The sequence below is a fragment of the Loxodonta africana genome, chromosome 8 (assembly GCF_030014295.1).
Source record: "Loxodonta africana isolate mLoxAfr1 chromosome 8, mLoxAfr1.hap2, whole genome shotgun sequence".
Taxonomy (NCBI): domain Eukaryota; kingdom Metazoa; phylum Chordata; class Mammalia; order Proboscidea; family Elephantidae; genus Loxodonta; species Loxodonta africana.
In genome coordinates, this window is record NC_087349.1 from 26,433,141 (window position 1) to 26,454,701 (window position 21,561).

The 21,561-nt window shown below is 42.1% G+C and overlaps 1 pseudogene; it reads left to right on the forward strand.

Annotated features, from left to right (window-relative positions):
• The first annotated feature begins 14,531 nt into the window (after positions 1-14,531).
• Positions 14,532-16,200, forward strand: LOC100665778 (taste receptor type 2 member 16-like; annotated as a pseudogene).
• Positions 16,201-21,561: the final 5,361 nt, after the last annotated feature.

Here is a 21,561-nt window from a genome sequence, read left to right on the forward strand (position 1 = left end):
CATCATGGCAGCTAACCAGAGACCAGGGTCTCCACTGGAGTCTCTCAGGAATGTCTGGATGACTGGTGGAGAGGTGGGTTGCAATGGCTTGGGATCCTGCTTAAATGGATAGGACAAGAGTCAGTAAAATGTGGATTCTTGTTATCTATGTGACTTCATTAGTCCCCACAGCTAGATGAGATCTTGCACGTTTAAAATCTCAGACAGCTGGTAGAAATAAAAGCTGTTATCCTCATATGTGTGTTAAATAGACCATAGCCAAGCCAAGCCCAGTGCTGTTGGGGAGAAAAACACCGTCCTCATATACACACAGACAATAATCCAGAAGCTGTTAAATATTCTTAACTGTGTCACCACATCCTTTTGAATAACGTGCAATGAAAAATTTATCCAGGATATGCATGAGGTGCAGGCTTTACAGGCAGTTGAGGGGGATGTAGAAATAAAAGTAAAATAGAAACAGAAATAACAACTACCCTTAGATTTGTAGCATTCCTACAGTTCACACAGAGCTTTTATATACGTTTTCTCATTTTGAACTGAAAAGACAAGCCAAGATCACCCAGTCCAATCTAGTTCAAATACAGACCTAAGAGGCTCAAGAGATTTACTTAAGTTCACATTGCTGATTCATGACAAATCTAAAGTCAAAAAAAAAAGAGAAGGATACCAAGGGATAAATTTAAAAGGAGCCAAGAGTCTTACTTTGGAAAAAGATGGTTAGGATTTGAAAGGTGTAATAGAGAATAACAGAAAGCCTTGGAACAAGGAAATCATTCTGAAATCTTGAGTTAGCTGTATCTGAAATGAGGGCATCTAGAGGCTATTCATGGAGCCCTGGTGGCACAGTGGTTAAGAGCTATGGCTGCTAACTAAAAGTTTGGCAGTTCAAATCCACCAGCTTCTCCTTAGAAACCCTGCCCTGTGGGGTCAGTTCTACTCTGTCCTATAGGGTCACTATGAGTTGGAATCAACTCAACAGCAATAGGTTTTGTTTTGTTTTGTTTTGTTTTGTTTTAAAGAGGCTATGCGTCTGTGTTGTTCAACTTACAGTCTACCCTATATAATGCTCATTATCCGTAGCATAGAGTGTGTTGCCTGATAACTCGCTAAAATATAAAGAAGGCTCTGTCTCTGGATTTTAGGAGCAAATTTTTAGAAGCCCATGAGTGGTAGCAGTGAATTTAGGAGGAGTCATGTGAGTGCTGCAGTCCAGTACCTGTATACACATACTTCCATGGCACCAAACCATTAGCAACTGAAAAGTAGACCCTCCATCCTTTGCCTGATGTCCCCATGATCTTAATGAATGCTTTTTGATGTAAAGGAGACTAGCAACCATGGAGAATACCTGATACTACCTGTCATGAAGTGTGTTCCTAATGAGACACATCACAGAATTTATTCATCAGTTGATGTTTTCTCTTTCCTCTCCCCCATTCCTTCTGTGCAGATTACATGGGTCCAAATGTTTCGATTGTACCTTTTTGCCTATTCCTGAGCCTGGTATTCAAGACTTGCCCATATCTGCCTCAGAACACTTTTCAAGCCTTAGCTCCCAATAATCTCCAACATAAACCCATGTGTTTGTAAAAGACTTAGGTGTTCGTTGTTTCATGAGTATTCCGGCATAGCTCTGCAGCCTCACATTTGATTTTCCTTTTCCGCATTCCCTTCTTATGGCCTGGGACAGCTGTATAAAGGGCAAAGTGGGAAAACCCCAATTTTATCACTAAATGTGCTAAGCATCAGCAGGGATCCAGTTCCCATCTGGAAGTGGATTCAGGCTTCACCTTCCCACATTTTTATTCCTCATTGCCAGCCACTTCTGTTACACTTCCTTTCTCTGACCCTAACTACCCAGAGTTAAGCCAGACCTCATCCCCGGCCAACCTGAGCCAGGTCAAACATCCCAGGGCACCTGGGGTCAGTTCACTGTAGACCAGCAGTAGGACAGGAGTCTGCACAACTCCTTGCACTTCTGACCAGCTAACCTCACCTGGGGCTGGTACAAGCTAGAAGGACTTCATCCTTATTCATCGACTTCTCATACAGCCTCTCTCCGTCACCCAGTTACCCAGAGCTGGGTTTTCACAAATTGACTCTGTCCTGGCAGCCCCTGAAAGCTCATTGCCCCTTGTGGTTTCATTAATTCCCTGTAACACTCACAAAATTCACAGAGATGACCTACACTAACCCGTTTATTATAACCAAGAAGGATATAAGTGAAGAAATGCATCAGTGAAGGTCTAGAAGAAGTCCTGCCAGCACAAGGCTTCTTTTGTCCCCAGAGGAATGCAGCAACCTCTCCTGTGCATGGATGTTCTCATTGATCCAGGAAGCCTGACTTAGGAGTTAAAATTGGAACCATTATTCCCCATCCTTGAGTATAAAGAATGTGATCCAGCTGGAGCAACAAGGACTCACAAGGACACATCAGCTGGGTCCTGGGGTATAAAAACAAGAGCTAGGACAATCTTGAACCCCTGGTGGTGCACTGGTTAAGAGCTCGGGTGCTAACAATACGGTAGGCAGTTTGAATTCACCAGCTGCTCCTTGGAAGCCCTATGGGGCAGTTCTACTCTGTCCTGTTGGGTCACAATGAGTCAGAATTGACTCGCCAGCAATGGGTTTGGTTTTGGTTAATGGGAGGACAGTTTTGGAAAATATCTTTTGGTAAAACTTTCACTTAAACAAATACTTAGAGCACAAAAGACTCACATACTGTCCACTCTTATCATTTTCTGGTAAACCCAAAACCAAATCTATTTCTGTCAAGTTGACTCCTGCAGGGATCCCTATTTTTCTATTAGCATTTAGTAAATAGTAATATTTGTCGAACCAGTGAAGACCCTCCTGACTGTCATTACTGAAGCTTGTATCAGTGATTATTAAGACAACTCAAAATGTAGAATCACAGTGATTTAGCAGCTTTTATCCAATCTGTGAAAAGGTGAAGATTTAATAATGATTTTATGCATTTGTAATGTGAATATATATTGATGATTCTGTAATGTTCTCCGACTCGGGCAGACATGGCTCTGGCAGCATGCTTGTCCATTTCCCACTTTTCCATCTTACAGTATATGCCAAATAAAATCTTTCTTCTTGCTTTGCTGTAACTTGGTAGTGATTTTACCCTAGGTGCCCCAAAAAGAAGCTCCATTGGTCCAGGGTCCTTTATTCATTGAGAACTCAGTGAATATGCATGACTGGGGCCTTACTACATGGTTATAATAGATCCAGTCAATGAATATGCATGACTGCATCATGCCTATACTTGCCTGGCTATTTTGGAAAACAAGGCATCTTGATTGCTAGGGTTATTTCCAGAAATCAGTGACAAAAGGCCAAGTTAACCTCCATGGCCTTTGGATATGGCATATATATATATCCAAGTTATGATGAACCACACTTTTGACCATCTTTTTTTTTTTTGTACAGCTTACCATTGGTAATATTTACTATATACAATGTTAAAATACATCTGTAAGTTTGTATATAATGTTTCCAACCCCCAAAGACAAAGATCATTCACAAAGATACTGATAATAAAAGTCAATAATAATGAACATTTAACCAAAAAAATGAGGTATTCAACTTCCATCAGAACAGACTTATGTCAGAGTCATCAGAAATTGGGGAATACCTGTATATATATAACACATTTGGAGAGTTATTCCCTACCTCCCCTTAATACTGTCAAAGACAGAAATTGATAGCAGATATCTTGCTTTTGTTTTGTACTTGTCTTACCCACAAAACCAAATATTCACTTAATATTCGAGTGACTACACCAGTTGCTTTTCTTTCACTCCAAGTTTCGAATCCTTTTTTGCTGTTTAAATTCAGGCTTATTAAATTTGAATCTCAAAAGATATGGCTGAGTGGAGGGGCAGAAACTGTCTCCTGAACTGATATTCCTTGACCTCAGTAAAAGAGTGAGAAGAGTTCAATCACATTAAAATTAGCTAGTGGTTGATCTTCAATACTTCTCCCTCCTCTTCTCTTTATAAGCCTCATTGTACCTAATCTTTTTCCAGCCATTTGCTTTTTCTGGAATCAAAATGCCCTCTAGAATAACTGCTCAGAATAAACCTTTATGTTCAGGTTTTGGTGAGTTTTTATTATTTTTAACAATATCATCAATCAGCATTTAACAGTGCAGTATTATAACCTAAAATATAAGAATGAAAAGACGTTAGCATACTACTAGAGTCCCAATTAGTCATTAGTCTTCAACATCAGTCCATCACTACATCGTATGGGGAAAAAAAACCAAACTGAGGCTAAGATCTATCACAGACTGTTACCTGACTAAGGTCCTTGCCCTGGAGCAGTCGAGCCAATGAAACGTGCTCCAAGTCAGAGAGAGACAGAAAGTTTATTAGGAGATGACAGCAGTGCAGAGCCGAACAGCAACACTGGCAGTCTTCATGGAGTCCCAACAACTGTGTTAATACACCAATGGCTACTACTCTTCTCTCATCTATATATAATTCAAAGGGTTTTTGATGATTTGGTAGCCCTAAAGCCAGGGCCTTCATCGACTAGGATTTTAAGTCACTAAAGTCTCATTGACAATCACGCATCCATTCGAAAGGATCTCTCTCCACCTCCTGGGTGGCCTGACAGAGAGGTTGCACCAAAACCCCAAAGTTAGGGACCCAAATGTGACAGAAACCTGCCATTCCTAGGAATTTCTCTGAGCTGTTTTTGTGTCTTAGGAGGGGCTAGGGGCAGATGGTTTCTATTCTGTCAGGCAGTAAGCACCTTTGCCCTTGGGAGATGAAGAAACCCAGGTATTTTACCTCTGTGGGTTAACTTGTAACTTCCTAGGGACACCTGGTATCCAGCTCCAGCTAAGAAATTTAAGAGAGTCACATTACTTGTAACAGAGTCCTCTTCAGGCTCTCCTCCTATTAGGAGGTCGTCCACATATTGCAGGACCATCCCTTGGTTGAGGGGAGGTAACAGCTCTAGGTCTTGTGCTAGTGCTGTTCCAAAAATAGTGGGAGAGTTCTTAAACCTTTGGGGTAGGACAGTCCAACGGAACTGTTTTTTCTCTTTTTCCCCTTCCCATTTGAAAGCAAAGATCAGTTGGCTCTCAGTGGCCAGCAGGAAACAAAAGAAAAAAAAAGCATCTTCTAAATCCAGAACAGTTAAATGAGCACAGGAAGGTAGGAGGGCCGATAGTAAGGTATCTGGGTTCAGGACTACCAGGGTCGGGTCTTCACAACCTTGTTAACAGCCCACAAATCTTGAACAAAATGGTACTCACCGGTTGATGCCTTCTTCATCAGCAGGAGTGTTAAATAGGGATTGGCACTCTCACAACAGGCTGCACTCCATGTATTGAGTGATTAGTCCCTCCAGTCCCAGACAAGCCTCAACTCTCAGTGGATACTGTTTAATCTGAGGCATGATGTTGGGTAGCAGCTCCACAACCACAGGGATGACAGCCTGAGCTCATCCGGGTCGACCGCTGGCTCAAATCCATGGGGCTATGGCATCAAGCATTCTTCGAACTGTGAGTAAGAGAGATGCTGGGGGTGAAACCGGTTGGGTGAGGGCTATGAGAGCTGCTTGCACTTTCCAGGCGTTTGCTGGTGGTACTGTCAGGGACAAGCCTTTTTCATCAAAAGAGATTTCAGCATGTACTCTACTTAGGAAATCCAATCCCAAAAGGGGGGCTGGGCAGTTGGGCATACATAGAAACTAGTGGGATAGCTTAGTTTCCCCTATTTCACAGTCCATTGGCTGTAAAAAAAGGTCTAGTCACCTCTTTCCGATCACCCTGACAACCTGAGTACTGCTGGTTGAGGCAGTCCCTTTAGGCTTCTGGGTGAGTACTGAGGAGGCTACCCTGGTATCAATCGAAAAGTCTACTGGCTGTCCTCCTACCATAACTTTTACCAGGTGTCATGGATTGAATTATGTCCCCCAAAAAATGTGTGTATCCACTTGGTTAGGCCGTGATTCCCAGTATTGTATGGTTGTCCTCCATTTCGTGATTGTAATTTTATGTTGAGAGGATTAAGGTGGTATTATAATGCCAGCCTCACTCAGGCCACCTCCCTGATCCAAGGTAAAGGGAGTTTCCCTGGGATGTGGCCTGTACCACCTTTTATCTCTCAAAAGATAAAAGGAAAGGGAAGCAAGCAGAGAGTTGGGGGACCTCATACCACCAGGAAAGCAGCACCAAGAGCAGAGCACGTCCTTTGGACATGGGGTCCCTGCACCTGAGAAGCTCCTCAACCGGGGAAGGATTGAGGACAAGAACCTTCCTCCAGAGCCAACAGAGAAAGAAAACTCTCTCCTGGAGACAGCCACCTGAATTTGGACTTGTAACCTACTAGACTGTGAGAAAATAAATTTCTCTTTGTTAAAGCCATCCACTTGTGGTATTTCTGTTATGGCAGCACTAGATGACTAAGATACCAGGGGATCAGTAGGAGGTAAATCAAAAGTTGTCTCCCCCAGTCTCCATCACTCAGAGTCCTCCTCCTCCTCTTTCATAACTCCTTGAAAAGTCTTCTCCCTCCTTTCAATCTTGCCTGGCCCTTTTCCATTCTTTCTTTTGAGGCATTCATTGTTCCATTGTCCCCTCTCCTTACAAAATGCATATTAGTTTTTCTTTAGTCTGGGCCCATTCGTACCTTGGTCTCATCGTCTTCTTCCAGACGAATCCTAGAGCAGCAGCCAGTAGATTGGCCTGTTTTTTCATGTCCTAGTCTTTTTCTTTCTTTTTCTCAGCCTCCTTTACCTGATCTCTGTTGGTAAAGACCTTAAATGCAATTTCAACTAATTGAGTTAAAGACAGGGTCCCTAGTCTTCCTTCTACCTTCTGCAATTTTCTTTGAATATCAGGAGCACTGTGCCCAATAAAAGACATATTGATCAGAGGACCATCCTGGGGCATTTTGGGATCAATGTTTGTATACTTACAGAACCCCATTCATGAGCGGCTCCAGGAAGGTTGATGTGTTTTCTTCTGATCCCAGAATGAACTCCTTGATCTTACTAAAATTTATTTGTCTAGGTGGCCCATGTTTTAGCCCATACAGGAGGAACCCTCAGTAAGCTATGAGACTCCATCTGCCTGCCGCTGTATTTGAATCCCACATTGGTTCCTTAGCAGGGACTGCTTCATCAGCTGGTACTCCATCTATAACCCCTTCTTCATTGTGTTTTTTCTTCTGCTTTTGCTAAGACCATCCATCTTTCTTTGGCTGGGAGGAGTGCATTTAATAAAGTCTGACAATCAGCCCATGTAGGATGGTGGGTAGCAAAAATGTTGGAAAAATGTTCAGTCATGGCATGTGGGTCTGACCAATAGTCTGGAAGATTTTGCTCCCAACTGTACAAATTGGAAGCTGGGAATGGATTATAGACTCACAAAATTTGATGTAGCTCTTCTGAAGCAGGGACCAGCAGCTCCTGGAGTGGGTAAAGTTCTCCCAGGGGAACTGGACCGAATTGTACCCCACTCCTAATATGGGGTGGGGAGACTATATCTGTCCCACCTCATCTGTCCCCCTTTAACACCTTCCCATCTTCATCCTCTGATACTGTAGAGAAGGAGCAGCTGATGGATTCAAAATGCCGACCTTTTGGTTAGCAGCAAGGCTCTTAACCACTATGCCACCAGGGCTCCAAATTGAGCTAAGAGATTATATCGTTTCCTTACTCTGATCCTCTCTTAGGGTATTAACAATGTGGGTTTTCCCCTGTTACATAACCCATACGGGAGATTAGGTTTGGCCAGTGCCATGTCAAGTCTAGTATGTGCTTCCTACTCAATCTATTAATTCACAGCCATCATAGACAGTTAAAAAAAAAAATTAGTTGAGGTGATGTGAGAAAAAACAGAATTAATGTATCAACATCTTTCCCCATCCCCTTTTCTCAAGTCTACCAAAAAGCAAAGTACTTTATCCAGTGAGGATCCTCCCCCATGGCCCCTGTCATTTTGAGCATGAGTACACACATGAAGATGTGTAAGTTAGCCACTCCATGTCTTTATTTCCTTCTGTTTTAAACAGCCAATGTTTCAATTGTCTTTTCTTACTCTGGGGATAAAAGCATGCTCCTTATTGAAGAAATATGCAGGATTTTCTTTTCAGTCTCTCTGGTAAAACTCTGAGTATCTGCATCCATGACTGCATAAACAATCTGCATCAGCTTGACTTGTCAGTGTTGAAATGAAAATTGTATTAAGCCAATAACATAAATTGATTTGAAGTTGCTTTAAGAAGTACGATTTGCAAGTCCAGCAACACTTCTGGCTAGAGGTGGTATTGTTCCAAAGGGAAAAGAACTTCCAAAGAGTCTCATACCCCATGTTATCAACATTGCCTTGGAAATGGTGCCAGAGCAGTGTTTATATAATGACAATTTGCCCTAAAACACAGCTCCCAGACTGACCCTTGAGTTTGTTTCTTCAAACTGAGGGCACGCAGATAACTTTTCAAAACAGCATAATACCAAGGCAAAATGGCCTTTACTAATTAGCAAGAACTTACCGTTGCCTTTCAGTCAATTCTGACTCACTGCCACCCTATAGCACAAAGTAAAACAGCCCCATAGGGTTTCTAAGGCTGTATTCTTTATGGAAGCAGTCTACCAAATCTTTTTCGTGAGGAATGCCTGGTAGGCGCTAACTGATAACCTTTTGGGTGGCAGTAGAGCACTTAACCACTGTGCCAGAACTTAAACAAACAAACAAACAAACAAAACCCGTTGCCATGGAGTCAACTCCAACTTCATAGTAGAACTGCCCAATAGGGTTTCCAAGGAGCGGCTGGTGGATTCAAACTGCAGACTTTTTTGGTTAGCAGCCAAGCTCTTAACTACTGCCCCACCAGGGCACCAGCAAGAACTTAAAGGTGAACAACTCAGAAAAGGAGGGTGAGAATGGTTACACAACCCCCAGAATGTAATTGTCACCGAACGCCTCTTGGGTTCTTGCCTCGTCTTATTAGTGGATTGAAATAAGATGGTCACCAGTTACAAGAACAGAAAGTGGCAATTTTATTGTCTGCACAGACAAGGAGCAATGTAGGGCCTAGTGACCAAAGGACTGTGTGCTCCCAGTCTGAGGGGGTTGGGGAGCTTTTATTTCCGTGAGTTCTCGGTGGCAGGATTGACACCCAGAATCCTCCACCCTGAGCCCTTCCATGCCCAAGTTTGGAGGTCCAAATGCTGATTTATTCTCCATAGTACTCCTCACTTCTTAAAGGGGCTTAGGTGAAACAGTGGGCTGGAGAATATCTTCCCTTCGGGTGATGATTGGGTCCGGTGTCCGGGGTCAGTCTGCGCAATCGCCAGGAACTGGCTTGAACTGATTCGGTGGGCACAGCTACAAACTGCCAGGACCTCCTGGAAAGTATTGCTCAAAACAAGGTGTGGTTAGCAGGAATAGTAATGGCAAGAAACAAGGAAGAGGGGAGGTGTATGAGCGTGTGTGTTTCATAATCAATGACAATAAATGGTACATGTAGGAAACTGTTGAATTGGTGTATGTTTTGCTGTGTATATTCTCAACAACAAAAATAAAAGAAACACTTAAAGGTGACTTTGATGAAACCAGTCTTTTCAAGGTTCAAGGTTCAAAAGATCTCAGGGCAGTGGCCATGGTAACTCATGAACCCTGGAAATCTGGATTCCAGGAGAATTAAAACCCATTTCCCATCAGCTGTGCACATGGCCTTCCTCCAAGGGAATCTGCCTGCATAGTCACTCAGTTTTTCTTTTATGCTGGCATACAACACAGTTTATACCGGCCTTTCCTGCCTCAGAGAGTTCAAGAGGACCAATGTCTAAGCTCAGCCCAGCTTGGTATTGTTGCTCCTCCCCCACTTCCTGCTCATCTCATGGACACACCTGATCACCCCAGCAAGTATCCATCTGCTTGCCAGCTGCCACCAGATTTTAGTCCTGGAAAGTGGGTTCTTCTCATGGGCACTGACATTCCTGCCTCAGTGCACCCTTCTGATTTTCACAGAGCTGCACATGGGCATCTTCCCAACAGGCCAGACCTTCACCGCCTTTTTTCCTGACTCCACAGTGAGAAGGTCATCCCTGCTCACAGCAGAAATTTAAAACAGCAAAGCTTCTTGCAAAAGCAGAGTCTCCCTCTCTCTTTTTTTCGGGTAACTGCCCTTCAAATGCAAATCCCTTGCTCTCCCATTCTGATTGGGTGGGTCTACAGGTAATTGCCTTCAAATGCAAACCTTCTCCAAATTTAATAGTCCTCAGTGGGGTAGAGCTCAAGTTTTCAACCTGAACACTCAATCTACTCTTCACACAGGGCTATCGTATTGATCTATGGGTTCAGGGCAAATCTCTTTTTAGCATATTGGCATGAAGGGCAGTATTGTGTAGGATTTATTATCTTACCAAATTAACAGAGAGATACTCAAGTTTGACATGCATAAACTCTTTAGTTTATTTCAAGTAGTCTTAGCAAGGCATGCAAGTTAAGACCTAACAATATTCTTTTAGAAACAGAATCAGAATTAACAACTACAATTACAATGTTAGTTCAATAGTTTGAGTCCAAATCTTTAGACTTCAGGCTTTTACCCTTAGCAAGAGGCCTTGGGAGAAAGGCTTAACAAGGACTTGAACTTGATGGAGGTTGTTCCTAGTTGGGGTCCAAGGTGGCAGCAGGTGAGGATCTTAGCAGACTCTTGGTGTTTGCCTCTGACCTCTCTCAATGAGTGAGCAAAAATTAAGGACTGGTATGTGAATCGGTAATCTTGGTTCCACTCTAAAAGGGCCAGTGCAATGTCAAAGACTAGTATGCTATATCTTTTCTCCAGAACTAGAGATTAGCCTAATGACACATCTTTTCTACCAAGGTAAGAGATTAGTGAGGTTATTAAGATTTATGTCTTAAGGCTAGTCTATAAAGATTAACTATGTTATGTCTTAACAGCATGTCAGGTCAACGTCAGCTTAATTTAAAGGTCATTTACCGCATGCTTCACATACTTCTATGTTTCTCTAAGTTCAGAAATTTTCTAAATAACTTTCTCATGACTGACCTATAGGTTTCTAATGACTTATAGTTAATGTTAGCAAAACCCACAAAGGTAGACACGTTTCTATTTCTAAGATCAAATTATAAGTGCTTATACATATATATTTTGAAAGCATAATAGTGACTTAAACTTTGTGGAATCGGAGATCCTTATAGAGACTTACAGTACAGGCAGACCTACATTTCTTGTTTTTACAAAAGGTTCCCCATTCAGACACAATTTTTCCCACAAAATACATTAAGAAACCTTTTTTAAACATTTTGGTTTTCATCCAAACTTCCCTTTTCCATTCCCTAATCATTCTGCTCATTCATATGTATTATGGCCAAGGGTTCCCGGCTGGGGTCATACCAGGAAGACCCTGGACCTTGGTCAGCCATTTTGATTAAGCTGTTGAGCCCTTACCCTAGCTGTAGTAGGCAAGGAGGCTAATCTTTGTTATCTTTGCCTTGTGTCTTCCACTCCTCTGTACCATGTTTGTCAGAATACTAAAGTTGCATTCCTGGACATTCTAGGATTATGATTTAATCTCACACATGGTTGGTTACCCCAGGAAAGTAACCTGAAAATGTAGCTCAATTATTACTTGAGAGTCAAAGATTCAAGAAGGTTGGTACTAGTCTCAATTGTAGACTTGGAGAGTTTGAGCTTTCCCAACAAGGCCCACACCTTACTTTCTCAGTTATTCAAGTCTATTCTCCTGAGTCTATAAGAACTTTTCAATTGCTCTTCTCATCAGAGCCAGATTTAGTCCTATCACTTTGCAACTCTGTGAGAAATGCATTGTCTATATTTGCATAAGTCAGCACCTTTCCTGAAAATTTCTTAAATTGAACAAAAGAATCACATGATGTAAGGCACATTTGTTGTAGGGTAAAAACATCACCAAGTTTAGTAAACCAAAAAGAAAGTTTTATTCAGCATATATTCAAAAAGGCAAAGGTGGGAAACAGACAACCATGCTGCCACAGCCAAGTTTCCCCAAGTCCAAGGAACATTACAAAGCCATCAGTATTTATTAACATTGCAAAATGGGCAAAACCACTGAAAGCTTCACCTTTTCGTAGATTGGGTAGAAACTGTGATCCTACATTTTGAATTGCCTTTCTTAAAAAATCATTGGTACAGGATTCAGTAACAGTCAGGAGGGTCTTCATTGGCCCAGCAAATTTTCTATTCACTAAATGCTAATAAAAAAAGATAAGAATAGGAAGTCTTTTGTGTTCTGTTTGAATGGTTTATTTGAAAGGTTCCCTAAAAGATATTTTCCAGGATTGTCCTAGCTATTGTTTTTATACCTCAGGGCCCAGTTGATGTGTCTTTGTGAGTCCTTGTGGGTCCTTACGAGCCTAGCTCCACCTGGGTCACATTCTAGGACAAGGAATAATGGCTCCAATATTATCTACTAAATCACATTCCAGTCTCCTGCTGGCAAACCTTACTCTCCGCTCCCTTCCCAAAAGCCAGGACTCCCTCTATAGTATGCTCCCTCCACATGCAGCTCTGTAAAAGGGTGGTCCTGTTTTTTTTTTTTTTCTGGCTTCCTTGCTTGAGGCAATTATACCATAAGATCTGCATTTCCCTAAATCCTCTTTTCTCTATCGTGTTACAAAATTATAATTTTTATTTGATTGAGCACATAACTTATATATAAATATATCTTTCCTACCTATTATAAGTATTTTATTAATTCTTCTTGATGATTATTATCATTCTTTTATTATTTGTCCAACTCAAGTACACAGAATTAAGTTTATTCCATCAATGCCACTCTACGGAGAGGAAAAATATTATAAGTCAAAGTTCTTTCTCTCTCTCTCTTGTTATTCTACATGTTCAGTCCCAGGATCTCTAAATATTTTAAAACTATGGTGATGTATTCTGCTCATAAAATAAAATTTCAGTTAAATCATTCAAGTATTAATCAGCATTCAACAATATCAGGCTTTGTGTTAATGTCTCTGTTATTTCTCCTGCTTTCCCTCTGAGGAGAAAAAAATGGCGGCAGCAGCTGCCAGCATTATGCACTCAACACAGGAGTAAAAAAGGAAAGAATTTCTCCTTATGAGTCTCTCTTTTCATATCAGAGAGGAATGTCTTTCACAAAAGATCTCATCAGGCTTGTTCTATGTTCCAAGAGCCCAGATTTGATTCTCATGCCAAAAACAAACCTGCAAGAGAGACAGTAAACTAAGAGTCTAGCATTTGTGGTCTCTCCAGTAAGAGGCTGGTTCTGATAAGAAGAAAGAAATGTAGAAAGTTATATTTGGGGAAGGCAAACAAATGCGTGCATGGTCTTATGCTGTCATAGGACTACAACATATTTTATCTCTTATTAGTCAACTGATGATCACTTAGACAGTTGCCAGTCCTTTGATAGCAACCAATTCTGAAATAAATAGACTTATAAATGTCTACCTGTAAATATACATAAGAATTTCTGTATAATACATAATATATAACTAAAAGCAGAATGACTGTAGAAAAAGGATTAGACTATAGATAAGTGGTAACTTTGATGAAGGGTAAGACAGCACACAATATTGGGGACGTCAACACAACTTGACCAAAGCAAAGTCATAGATGACCCATAGATACATTCAGACACCCTGAGGGACCAAGTTACTGGGCTGAAACTGGGGACCACGGTCTTGAGGGACATCTAGCTCAATTGGCATGACATAGTTTATGAGGAAAATGTTCTACATTCTGCTTTGATGAGTAGCATCTGGAGCCTTAAAGCTTGTGAGTGGCCATCTAAGATACATCTATTGGTCCCACCCCATCTGGAGCAAGAGAGAATGAAGGAAATCAAAGACACAAGGGAAAGATTCATCCAAAGGACTAATGGACCACAACTACCACAGCCTCCACCAGACTGAGTCCAACACAACTAGATGGTGCCTGGCTACCCCTACTGACTGCTTTGACAGGGATCGCAATAGATGGTCACCATTTGGTTGCAGCATCCACCCCTGCTGCTGTGGAAGATGGTGAGACAGGGTTTCTGAGATTCACACTGGATCAGCACATAGTCAGTAGAATAGAAACATTACCTAGGACATGACTCAACAGTGAAGGATTTATCTTTCCTGAGGCTCATATTTTAGGTTAAAAGAGTAAAGACATCACTTAAAGAAGGTGGAGGAAGAAGCTAAAGGCACCTCAGATAGAAAAAGAGGAAAGAAAAAACATGGTTATGAAATGAGTATGCCTTTTATGGGAATAATCTAATCATCTTAGGAGCAAGAATCCACAAACATTGCCCTGCATCCAGGCCTGCTGAGAAACCAGAAAGCAAAACATAAGCAAATTCTGTAGATAGGAAAATGGCAAAGTCAAAAACGAACTGGCAAGAATTTGCATCCAGAGGGAAGTGGAGTCCTGCATGAGGCAATACGGGGACTAGGGTCCTGTGTCTTACCAAGCAATTGCTACAGAGACTCCAAGTCTTTGTTAAAGAAGGTACTTTGGTGTAGAAGAATGATGTCCATCCAATTCACTGTCTTCTTTATGATCATCCCTGTGCTCTTGTCCTCGATAATCATTGTGCAGAGCAGCTTAGTTTTTGCAGTGCTGGGCGGGGACTGGGTGCAGGTCAAAAGACTGTCACCCGTGGACATGGTTCTCACCAGCCTGGGCGTCTCTCACTTCTGTCTACAGTGGACTTCAACGCTCTAAAGCTTTTGTGCCTATTTTAATCCTAATTATGAATTTTGGTACTTATCAATCATCTGGGATTTTGCTAATACTGCCACATTTTGGCTCAACGGCTTGCTTGGTGTATTCTACTGTGTCAAAGTATCTACATTTACCCACCCCATCTTCCTCTGGCTGAAATGGAGAATTTCAAGATTGGTTCCTTGGCTGTTGCTGGGTTCTCTGCTGTTTTCTTGTGTGGAAATCATCCCTTGAACTATTAGGAATAGCATCTAGTTTCAGATCATCATGGGGAGTTCCCCTGAAAACAGCACTGTGACTGATAGAATTAAGACACTCAAGCAGTATTTTGCCTTGCCTCAACAAATGGTTATCTTGGCTATTCCATTTCTCCTGTTCCTGGCCTCCACCGTCTTGCTCATGGCCTCATTGCTGCAACACTTGAAGCAGATGAAACATCACAACACTGGCCATTGCAACTCCAGCATGAAAGCTCACTCCATGGCCCTCAGGTCTCTTGTCGTCTTCCTCATCTTCTTTACCTCTTACTTTCTGACCATATTCATCTACATTGCAAGCACACAATTGGTGAGGAAGTCCTGGTTCTGGGCCACACAAGCTTTTATCTATACTATATTCTCTATTCATTCCACTTCACTGATGCTGAGCAGTCCCACTTTGAGAAAGTTTCTAAAGTTAGGTTACTGAGGCCTAGAGGCTGTCCAAGACACATAGCACAAGACCATTGAACAAAAGCGAGTTTGCATGGATGTTATGACTACCGACGTCCCGCATTGTTCTTAAGAGTCCTCCATGTGATAGTGATGCACACATCATATATACAAACCTCATTCCCTTTCACCCCCACAGCAAACTATCTCTGAAAAGTCAGTCCCATCTTTATTCTGCCCCATTCCTTTCCTTTCCTTTCCCTTCCACCATCACCAGGTTGGTCCAGACTTTCTCACGACTGTCCAACTCTCCTTAGTCCTCTCTACCTCTGAAATCTCACTCCTAATATATTCTATAGAAAACAGCTAAAATTGTGGTGTCCACACATAATTTTTATTTTTATAGTTTTCAGAACTGCCAAATACTTCTCGTATTTGTATAAATCCCTTTCCCAGAAGAATTTACTGCCCATGCCATGAATTCTCCCCACACTAAACCTTCCATTCACTTTATTAACTTTAGTCAGGAAAAGATCTTGCCATCTCTCTCTAGGCTGTTCCTGGGTCTTTATCCAATAATATACAGGGCCTTATTTGCTTCTCTTCTAAGTACTGTGCCTTCATTCATTTAAATTCAAATCAAAATTTAACTTTAATACATTTCTGTTTGCCAAGAAGTACACTCTCTCCAAAAGAGGAGGCTACTTACCCAATCTTCCTTACTACCTCTCCAAATAGTGATAATTTAATTTTATCAACTGTGTATGGTTTCCACTGGCTGGATTCTTGTTTCTCTATTTTACTACAAGGTGGAATGAGCTTTCTGGCAGGATTCTCATTTTGAGTCTTAGCTGGTTTTTTGCCATATGAAACCTAGATGTCTTCTGGTAACACCTCTTATCTCATGACATCTGAGTGGCATTGGCTATAACTTCTGTGTTTCTCCATACTGTGCTCCGTGACAACCCAAAATTCTCCCCAAATGGATAAGAATACAGAAACCACAGCAATCAACTAAAAATCACTGATAAGACTCTCTTGTTCTCTAGAAGTCTTTTCCAGCCTCCCCAACACCAAAAATTTCTCGTGTCCTTTTTCTCTTGCAGGGTACCTCTCTCCTCACTTCTCTCCTCTCCACCCCTACCCAAAAGCAACAAAGAAAATCTTCCTATAGATTCTTGCAGAGCAATGTCTTGGTACCAGCCAACTTCCAGACCATCAGGATCTCAGCTTCTATCTACCACAAGATTTACCAAGTTATTTTTCCTAAAGACCATTTCATCTCTTAAGGAATTCTGGTGCCAGGGGTTAACAATACATTTTTTTCAACTTTGTACATATTTGAAATGTCTAATAAATGAAAGTCTGTCATTTGAAGACTGACACGCTTCCTGAGAAAAAAACATTCTAAGGAAAAAATGATGCATGCATCTCAAGCTCAACTAAGAAAGAAAAGTTTAGTCCCTGGAGGGAAACGGGAATTCTGATCTGTTCTATCAGTCTGTTTCTCTTTCGGTCCAGTCATTCCTTGAATTCATATTTGAAATTAAGGGGCTCAAGGGTGTGGAGTATAAGCAAACATGGAAATACCATTTTCACCAAAGACCTTGGCCATTTGGTATCTCTCAGCAGCGTGCTTTGGGATCTATCTACTACTGCAAAGAAAGTGGAGCAAAGCATTCTTTCCCATTTCTCAACAGAAACCCATGCAGCCTTGGCATCTCCCAAGCTCCAGGTTCAACCGCATTCGAAGGCCGGATAGAACCTGGTAGATGCAGTAATGTCTGGGGAACAGAGTCATAACCAGCAAAAAATAGGACAAAGCAGAAAAAAGGAAAAATATAGAAAGATATCAGCATTGTGGTAGCTGACCAGAGATCAGGCACTCCCTGAAACTCTCAGGAATTCCTGGGAGACTGGTGGAGAGGTGGGTTTCAATGGTTTTGAATCATGCTTGAATAGATAGAACGAGTCAGTGAAATGTGGATTCTTGCTCTTGATGTGACTTCAGTAGTCCCCATAGCCTGATGAAATCTTGCATGTTCTAAGATCTCAGAGGGCTGGTAGAAATAAAAACTGTTATACTCATATGTATATTAATAGATCACGTTCTTGTTGTGAGCCGTCGATTTGATTCTGACTCATAGCAACTCTATATGACAGCATAGACCTTCCCCATGGGATTTCTTAGGCTATAATCTTTATGGGACCAGATTGCCAGGTCTTCTGCAGAGCAGCTAGAGCATTCAAACTGCTGGCTTCTTAGTTACTAGCCAAATGCTTAACTATTGTGCTAGCAGAGCTCCTGTCATAGGCCATATGGAAGGGCACCCATTGCCATATACACACAGACAACATTTCAGAAGTTGTTAAATATCCTTAATAGTGTCACTACCTCCTTTTTGAGTAATGTGCAATGGAAAACTTATCCTGAATATGCATGAGGTGGGGGGTCATTAGAGGCAATTGAGGGGGATACTGAAAATAAATAGAAATAAAATAGAAACAGAAATAATAACTACACTTGCATTTGCTGCACCTCAGAGTTCACAAAGAGCTTTTACATACATTTTCTAAGTTTGAACTGAAAGGATAGGTCACAATACAGTTAAAATACAGGCCTAAGAGGCTTGAGCAATTTATATAAATTCTTACTGCTGATTAATTGAAGACCTTAAGTGAAAGCAAAAAAGAAGTATATGAAGGGGTACATATAAAAGGAGCAAAGAACTTCACTTTGGAAAAATGGTTAGGATTTGAAAGGGAGCTACTCTTAAAAGAATAGTAGAAAGACTTAGAACAAGAAAATTTGGAACAGGAATAAGGACATTCGTTGCAAAGCTTGAGTTAGCTACATATGAAATGAAGACACCTAGAGGCAATGCACCTGTATTGTCCAACTTATGAATATTTTAGAAATCATCAAAAATGAAATGGAATGCATAAAGATCAACATCCTAGGCCTTACTGAGCTGAACTGGACTGGTATTGGTCATTTTGAATCAGACAGTCATATGGCCTACTATGATGGAAATGAAGAAGAGGAGTGATATTGCATTCATCATCAAAAAGAACATTTCAAGGGGGGCGGGGCCAAGATGGCGGACTAGGTAGACGCTACCACGGATCCCTCTTACAACAAAGACTCGGAAAAACAAGTGAATTGATCACATACATAACAATCTACGAACCCTGAACAACAAACACAGATTTAGAGATTGAGAACGAACAAATACGGGGAGGCAGCAATTGTTTTCAGAGCCTGGAGCCAGCGTACCAGTCAGGTGACCTTCGGCGCCCAATTTGGGGCAGAGCCCAGGGGGGCAGACGGCACAAACAAGGGGCCCAGCCCTGGCCCCCGAACTCATTCCGGGAGGGGGCCCAGCCGGTTTGCGCAGGTGGCGTGGCTGCGCAGCCGGTGGGAGAAGTCCCCGGGAGGCAGTGACTGGTCTTGGAGTGGGGAGAGCAGCATCCCAGCCGGGGAACCATCCCGCCGGGATTTGGGCGGGACGCGGGCACGACATAAGCGTGGAGAGCTGCTCCACCACCCTGAACTAACCCCGGGAGGGGGCCCAGCCTTTCGCTCGGGCAGCATGGCGACGCAGCTGGTGGGAGAAGTCCCCAGGAGGCAGTGAAGGGTCTTGGAGCGGGGAGTGCGGCGTCCCAGCCGGGGAACCGTCCCGCCGGAATTTTGACTGGGCGCAGGCACGGCATAGGCGCGGAGAGCTGCTCCATCCCCCTGAACTAGCCCCAGGGAGGGGCCCAACCAGTCGCGCGGGCGGTGTGGCGACGCGGCCAGTGGGGGAGGTCCCCAGGGGGCAGCAACTGGTCTTGGAGCGGGGAGAGCAGCGTCCCAGCCGGGACGTGCGGTCAGCGCAGGCGCGGGGAGCTGCTCCGCTCACCTGAGCTGACCCCGGGGGGAGCCCAGCCGATTCGTGGAGGCGGTGTGCCGACGCGGCTGGCGGGACAGGGAGTCCCCCGGAGGCAGCGACTGATTTTGGAGTCGGGAGTGCACCGTCCCAGTAGGGGAACCTTGACGCTGGATGTGGGGCTGGCAGTGGAGGATCTGACCATGACTCCAGCAGGCCAGACCCCCCGGGAGCAATCTCCACACAGCCAGCACACATAGGCGACGTGCCCCGCGGAAATCTCAGATATAATAGTCATTCCAAGCAAGACAAGCAACTCTGGCTATATTCTGTGGTGCTACTCTCCTATCTCTCTGATCCCTCCCCCACCCTCCCCAGGCGGCTTCATTAACATCCGAATAGCCTGAGCCAGAGGGAGAACTCTGATAGGAATCTGACTGCATTTTTTTTTTAGCGGATTTTCTGGAAAAACTAGTTTCCCAGTGATGGCTCGGAGACAGCAGTCCATATCGAACCACATAAAGAAGCAGACCATGACAGCTTCTCCAACCCCCCAAACAAAAGAATCAAAATCTTTCCCAAATGAAGATACAATCCTGGAATTATCAGGTACAGAATATAAAAAACTGATTTACAGAATGCTTCAAGACATCACAAACGAAATAAGGCAAACTGCAGAAAAAGCCAAGGAACACACTGATAAAACTGTTGAAGAACTCAAAAAGATTATTCAAGAACATAGTGGAAAGATTAATAAGTTGCAAGAATCCATAGAGAGACAGCGTGTAGAAATCCAAAAGATTAACAATAAAATTACAGAATTAGACAACACAATAGGAAGTCAGAGGAGCAGACTCAAGCAATTAGAGTGCAGACTGGGACATCTGGAGGACCAGGGAATCAATACCAACATAGCTGGAAAAAAATCAGATAAAAGAATTTAAAAAAATGAAGAAACCCTAAGAATCATGTGGGACTCTAACAAGAAGGATAACTTGCAGGTGATTGGAGTCCCAGAACAGGGAGGGGGGACAGAAAACACAGAGAAAATAGTTGAAGAACTCCTGACACAAAACTTCCCTGACATTATGAAAGACGAAAGGATATCTATCCAAGATGCTCATCGAACCCCATTTAAGATTGATCCAAAAAGAAAAACACCAAGACATATTATCATCAAACTCGCCAAAACCAAAGATAAACAGAAAATTTTAAAAGCAGCCAGGGAGAAAAGAAAGGTTTCCTTCAAGGGAGAATCAATAAGAATAAGTTCAGACTACTCAGCAGAAACCACACAGGCAAGAAGGGAATGGGATGACATATACAAAACACTGAAGGAGAAAAACTGCCAGCCAAGGATCATATATCCAGCAAAACTCTCTCTGAAATATGAAGGCGAAATTAAGATATTTACAGATAAACACAAGTTTAGAGAATTTGCAAAAACCAAACCAAAGCTACAAGAAATACTAAAGGAGATTGTTTGGTCAGAAAACCAATAATATCAAGTACCAGCACAATACAAGGTCAAAAACAGAATGTCCTGATATCAACTCAAATAGGAAAATCACAAAAACAAATTAAGATTAATTAAAAAATAAAAATAATACACATAACAAGGAATCATGGAAGTCAATAGGTAAAAGATCACAATAATCAAAAAGAGGGACTAAATACAGGAGGCATTGAACTGCCAGATGGAGAGTGATACAAGGCGATATAGAATGATACAAGTTAGGTTTTTACTTACAAAAATAGGGGTAAATAATAAGGTAACCACAAAAAGGTATAACAACTCCATAACTCAAGATAAAAGCCAAGAAAAAGGTAACGACTCAACTAACATAAAGTCAAACACTATGAAAATGAGGATCTCACAATTTACTAAGAAAAACGTCTCAGCACAAAAAAGAATGTGGAAAAATGAAATGGCCAACAACACACATGAAAAGGCATCAAAATGACAACACTAAAAACTTATTTATCTATAATTACGCTGAATGTGAATGGACTAAATGCACCAATAAAGAGACAGAGAGTCACGGACTGGATAAAGAAACACGATCCATCTATATGCTGCCTACAAGAGACACACCTTAGACTTAGAGACAAAAACAAACTAAAACTCAAAGGATGGAAAAAAATATATCAAGCAAACAATAAGCAAAAAAGAAGAGGAGTAGCAATATTAATTTCTGACAAAATACACTTTAGACTTAAATCCACCACAAAGGATAGAGAAGGACACTATATAATGATAAAAGGGACAATTGATCAGGAAGACATAACCACATTAAATATTTATGCACCCAA